Here is a 6,700-nt window from a genome sequence, read left to right on the forward strand (position 1 = left end):
GCAACGCCTTCCGGTCCGAGGCAGAGCAGTTCCCGTACCAGACTGTTATACAGTTGGTCAGGATGCTCTCGATGGTGCAGCGATAGAAGTTCACCAGGATGTCTGAGGACAGGTGGTTCTTCCTCAGAGTCCTCAAGAAGAAGAGGCGCTGGTGAGCCTTCTTGACCAGCTTGGAGCAGTTGGTCGTCCAGGTGAGATCCTCAGAGATGTGGACTCCCAGGAACTTGAAGCTGCTCACACGCTCCACAGCCGTCCCCTTAATGTGGATGGGTGGATGTGGGTCAGCATTCCTCCTGTAGTCCACGATGATGCCCCTTTAAAGGTTCAATTTGAAATAAAGTACAAATCTGTACCATTTTGACCTGTACTGCAGTGACAGTGGCAGAATGTGGTAATGGGTCAGCATGGGAAAATCTGGATGGGCCTGGTTAATTGTAAAATTCATATGAGATGTGAGTGTGCTCATAAAAGCTACATGTTATAATAAAATCTGTTGGTCCTCTCCTCTGTACTTAAATTATCCTATGATGCAAAGAATATCTGTAACCTACCTTTGTGTAAGTTATGTTAAATTATATTTAAAAAAAAACACACACACACAATGACATGCAGGCACAACCAAATGATGTTAAAAAAAAAACTGGTCCATTTCCATTTTATTAAGTTCCAGTTATAATTTTTAATGTTTTAAATCTTTCAAAAACGTGAAATCATTTTACTGTTATGTTTGGCCATTTACTTTTTTGCTTTTACTACATCCTAGAATTGTTCATTAATTGTCAGGTTATGGAATTTGCAACATCAAGTTAAACCGAGGCTCTTTGGAAGTTAAAATGTCAAGCAGATTTTTATGTTACGGTGACTACATTTTGTAAGTTACAAATATAGTTCGCCAAGACAGCATAACGGTTTCTAAACAGCTGCGCATTAATACCACAATGTTGTATTTTCATGTGTCAAGTTCGCAACGCGCATTAATCCCAGAGGCCGAAAAGGCAGCAGCGATGAGTGCTCTGCCTCCGCGATGAAAATGACTCTCAGGGGGTTATCCACGGAGGAGCTCCTTAAAAAGTTGATGGAAGAAGGCATTGATGTGTCAGACGACGAGGCGCAAAGATTTAGAGGTAAGTCGGGTGTGATTTTGTGTTTTTATAAAAATTACAACGTGTAATTTTACAGTAGAGTTAGCAAAAGTCCGAAGAGCTAGATTTAGCATGGGCGAAAGCTAGCAGTTAGCTAAGTTTTAAACAAAGAAAGGTACAAATGTGGACTATTTAGACTGTTGGTGGAATGTTCAACGTCTGTCTGCCCGCCGTATTCGAGTGTTTTATCAATAAATAGTGACGAACCGTGTACAACAATGTAAAAAAATCAATAATTTCTCAAAACATGCTAGTATGTAAATATAGCTATTAACAAAATCGTTTTCTAAGCAAAATTTATGGCATCTAACTTGTTTCCCGCTCAAAGGGATTTTAAACAATGGAAGGTACACATTTGTACCATTCCACCTACTTAGTGGGATTTTCGAATATGAGAGCTGTAAGCTATGCGCAAGGACATTTACACTTACTTACATTTTTATATTACCAGTTAATTTATATTAACAATTAATCAAGAGAATTAATTGTAACTTCCTTTTGGGGACTATAGACAGATTCACAATGATAGCTTATTATTATTATTATAATATCGTGGCTCAGGGGGTTGGGAATCGCATCTGTAACCAGAAGGTCGCCGGTTCGATCCCCGGGCTCTCTGTCCTGGTCGTTGTGTCCTTGGGCAAGACACTTTACCCTACTTGCCTACTGGTGTTGGCCAGAGGGGCCGATGGCGCGATATGGCAGCCTCGCTTTTGTCAGTCTGCCCCAGGGAAGCTGTGGCTACAACTGTAGCTGCCTCCACCAGTGTGTGAATGTGAGAGTGAATGAATAGTGGCATTGTAAAGCGCTTTGGGTGCCTAGAAAAGCGCTATATAAATCCAATCCATTATTATTATTATTATTATGTATTGACCATAATGTCACTTTAAAACTAAATTTGAAAATGGTTTTATTTTTATTTCATACTGTACTTTATATTTCAGATAACGATGTAGATGGAGAGACGGTAGACTGTGGACTCACGGAGACCATGGTTGCATATCTTTTTGACAAGTCTTTCAAAAAGCAGCTGAAGTTCAGAGACTTCACAAACCGCTACAAGGAAGTCATCATCACTTTACAACCGGTCGACCCATTTGAAGGTACAGTTGAAGGTCCAGTGTCCCAAGCAAACCAGAGGTAGGTTGTGATAAATGTCTAAATTTGCATATGCATTTAAGTGCTTGCAAAATGGCTAGTTAATGCTGTTTCCCTACTGTATTGCAGTTCTATACCTTCTTGCCGTAGACTGCCTGCAGTTATTTCCATTCCAAAATTCCCACAAGATGTCCAGAGTCGCTTGGATCTCAAAGAACCAGTCCAGAAAGAACAGAAGTACCGAAACAAAATAATTGGGACTCTTTATGAAATGCTGTCACAGTACACAATGTAAGGGTTCCGTTCTGAATAATTACATTAATTTTTTAATATTAATATTGCTGTTGTACGAAAGGCAGAGAACAAATGCTTAGCCCATCTCCCTCCCAATTTGGAGACCAGCGTTCGAGTCTGGCGTGACACACGGTTCAATTGAACTGGCAATAGTGGTAAAACCATACATCCTGTGTCTCCAGACCTTGTCTGGACTATGATATCCAAAGTGTTCATTTTCGAATTTGCTCAAGAGTAAATTAATAATTCAGGACTGCAGTCAATTAATTAATGAAGTTTGGGAGAGGTGTGGCTGTTTGTCCATGCCCATTTTTAAAAAATTAAAATCAACTTTAGCTACATTGATTTGACATTGGTCTATAACATACTATTTACGGTAATAACAATATGATTAGAAGAATTGAAGAACAGAAAAGCCCCCAGGAAAGGATAAGAGTAATCAGTGTACTGTGGGTTGTTTTTCTTATGTTTGAAACAGGTACCCAACCCACTCAGACTACATCCAGGTCATCAAAGCCCTGATTGTGAAGTATCCTTTCCTAAGAGATGTACACGGAAATGGTTATGTGAGTACCTCTCCTTTTTTGTTTCTTTTATAGATTATATTAATATAAAGTAACCATAATTAACTACTTATATACATTTGAAACAACTAGGACACCTGGCACAGCCAACTCAAGAGAAAGTTCAAAGCAGAACGGGCTCCCCTAATCAGCAATGAAGAAGTGAACCGGGTTAAAGAAAAGTTTGGACGCACGCAGAAACATCGGACCACAGAGGAATCCAGCAGCTCCTGTCTGAAGAGACTGAAGCCCTCTCTCGTAAGTCCTCACACCCTCAGCCTCTAAGAGCTAAGGTAACATATGTAGTCTTATTATCACTGTAAAGCTAAAAGTTAACATTAATTGAAAGAGACATGTTAACAGATAACATTAACATAGAAAAAGGAACTTCACAGTTGATTTAACAAAAGTCAGCTCAACTTGCAATTCCTATTCAACATTTTTGCATTTTTTTCAAAGCATTTGGTGTACAAATTACCGCATTTCGAGTAACATTAACTTATCAGATTTTACTTATGATAATACTGATATCTGCTTTGACAAAGGATTCGTGCTTTGTGGGGGAAGATGCAGCCTCCGTTGATGCTCATATCAAGGTGCTAAATGATCAGCACAAGAAGCTACATCCTGACACAGCACTGGTGAAAGACCGCATGACAAAAACCTTTGCATGGAGACGTCGAGAGGTAGCTGAAGGAATGTGTACTGTGGACCTATTAAAGAGATATCCATTCCTGGGGACATCTGCAGGGGTAAGAATTGTTAAGATGATTGGGGAAACAGCTAATGATTTTTTTGTCTCTAAATCTGATTATTATTTTCTGTACTAACTGATTATTCAATCTGTTCATTATCTTTAGAATTTTTGTTCAAGGGTTAAAGCACTTTACATTTATCTCCAGTCTGTGTCTTTAAACATGTCAAAAGTTTAAATCCTCAATGTAAAATGTCATTCTTTTGTCTATTCTGCTCTTTTCATTTCCAGTTGTGTGATGAGGTTGATTTAATGCATCCCTGCCAAGACAACATCTGTCGCCGCTTTAGCGAAAACTTCACTGCTGTTCTTCAAAATATTCTTCAAATGACCAAGGATTTGCCACTGAAGAAGGTCTACATGGAGGCAAGAGAGAATGCACTTGCTGAAGACATTACAGGTGCTAATTTGACCTCATACAAATAGTAAATTTTGTGACAATTCATTTGCTCTCTCTTCCAAAGATAATTGATGTACGATAGTGCTATGTCAAGAGCATGTTAATGGGAATTTGCATGCTATCAAAATCTAATGAAGTGAATTTGCATCTGTATGACCTAGGAATTGACTTCAAGGGGGCACTTCTCCTCTTGCCATCCATCTTCAAGGAGAAGATAGAAGATTTCATCATCCTTGGAGAGGTAAATGCATGATGCAATGCATAGCCTTTGGCCACAAGTTTCATTCTCGGTGTTTTGTTGGCATGGAGCTGAATTCAGCTGCGGTTCAGCATCACAGCTAAGCTAATGTAGGGAAAACACTGCTGTTAATTTACAGTGCTGCTGTGATCTTGGGTTTTGTCTGGTGTTTATATAGATAGATAGACCTTTATTGTCCCCTTAGGGAAATTCTTCTTCACAGGTACTGTCACTGTCAGGGGTGATTGCTTTTGCCCTTGAATATTATGTCAAACTTTAGCAGCTTATCAAACACTACCACAACAGTCATTGGTCAAGAAGCTTTTTGTTTGGAGTAGGGGCCATGTTTACAGGTTATCAGAATAGACAGTTTTGTTTTGCAGCAAAAAAAAGAAGGTAATTTGAGGAATCTGTTGAAAATCCACTTGGCACATATTGCTTAAACATACTGTATACTAATGTTTTTCTTCCTCTTCTGCAGAATACTCCCACGAGTCCATACCCAACCATTCGAATGAAGGATAAGAGTTGGACAACTGCCCTCTCAAGACAGTGTCGCTGTGTTGTGACAGTTGAAGGAGTGGATGTTTGCTCGTGCCGCTCGCTGGATGAGGCCTATTATCTCAGCATTCTCCACCTTCTTCGTGTTCAACATGACCTACCCTGCATACTTCAAGAAAACACTTGTCTTTCTTCAGAACTGCATTGTCAACATAGGAAACCAGGGAGACAAACCCCTGCCAGTAAGTGTCACCAGGGTACTTAACCAACTCTATTAAATATGCCCCCACTCCACAAATGTTCAAAATGTTCAAAAAGGGCATTTACTCTGAGGAAGTTGATTACACATGTTGGGTTAGTACACGCACATGAGCCTCATTTCAGCATCACTTGTGGAATAAATGACTGCCAGGCAGCTTTTTCCAAGTATCACTCTTTTCGACGCCATGTGTATCGCAAATACAAACCCTCTGTTTTGAATAGCCTTGAGGTAGTTGAAGATGGATTTGAAAACCATGCACACAAAGAGGTTGAAGACCCACACACACACAGTTCAGACGAGACGCACACAGTTCAGCGGCCCACACCACCTAGTATGGACAGTTTGCTTGATAATTTAGGAGATCATTTATTTAGCTTTATTCTCAAATGTACTGAAAAAAATAACCTTCCACACTCTGTTCAGCAAGACATCGTTGATGATCTTAGTTTTCTTTTGTGTTTTTTTAAAGAAAACTACGACTCGTTTATTCGTTATCATTTGGATAAACATGGTTTCCGCCTCAGTGATTGTCCAGAACTTGAGCAGGTTTTGTCTACTTCAGATTTTTTCCAGAAAGCATGTGATTCAATTCGTTCACCATTTATGATAAAAGAACACTGCAAATCAAAAATGAACATGACAGAACCTATCAGTTACACAGTAAGAGACCATTCTGGTGTGAAAATTGGTAGTTATTCGTATGTTCCAATCCCACAGGTATTAAACAAATACTGTCAGGTGGAGGATGTGTGGGAACAAATTGTTCTGGATAACCACAGAAATCAAGATGATGATGTTTTGACTGATTACAAAGATGGCATGTATTTTAAAGACCACTCATTTTTCAAAGACCATCCTCAAGCTCTAAGACTTCATTTTTATGAAGATGAATTTGAAATTGTGAACGCACTTGGTGCAAAACGAAATAAATACAAAATCTGTGCATTTTATTATACTATAGGAAACATAAGTGGAAAACATCGCTCAAAGTTGAGTCACATTCATTTAGCCTTACTGGTTCGCCATTCACATTTAAAAGAGTGTGGGCTTGAAACTATACTTCAGCCCTTGATAACTGACTTGAAGATGCTGTCCACAGAGGGTTTCACTATCTGTGTCGATGAAGTAGAGCACACAGTTCATGCTGCTCTTGCTACCATTTCATGCGACAACCTTTCCGCTCATATGATTGGGCGTTTCTCAATGTCTTTCAATACAGGCAGAATATGCCGATTTTGTATGGCCTCGCACTCGGAGATACAACAGCGCTTTTGTGAGGACCATTTTGTTATTAGAACAACCAAAGTACATGAGTACCACATAAACTGTGTGGAAAACAACCCAGAGAGTGCTGCTTTGTACGGTGTGTATGGTAACTGTACATTTGATGCACTGCCTTACTTTGATGTGACCCAGTCTCTTCCCCCAGATGTAATGCACGACTTGAT

General features: G+C 39.5%; 1 pseudogene across 1 annotated transcript; it reads left to right on the forward strand.

Annotated features, from left to right (window-relative positions):
* The first annotated feature begins 993 nt into the window (after positions 1–993).
* LOC146562654 (sterile alpha motif domain-containing protein 3-like) lies at positions 994–6,700 on the forward strand (annotated as a pseudogene). Its single transcript, XR_014894550.1, has 9 exons — positions 994–1,124; positions 2,087–2,282; positions 2,370–2,531; positions 3,013–3,100; positions 3,191–3,355; positions 3,643–3,849; positions 4,083–4,251; positions 4,413–4,492; positions 4,971–6,700. The product of XR_014894550.1 is annotated as a sterile alpha motif domain-containing protein 3-like (transcript).

This window comes from Mchenga conophoros, linkage group LG12, assembly GCF_057382185.1.
Source record: "Mchenga conophoros isolate Kocher_MC1m ecotype Shallow Benthic linkage group LG12, M_conophoros_male_GT1.1, whole genome shotgun sequence".
Taxonomy (NCBI): Eukaryota; Metazoa; Chordata; class Actinopteri; order Cichliformes; family Cichlidae; genus Mchenga; species Mchenga conophoros.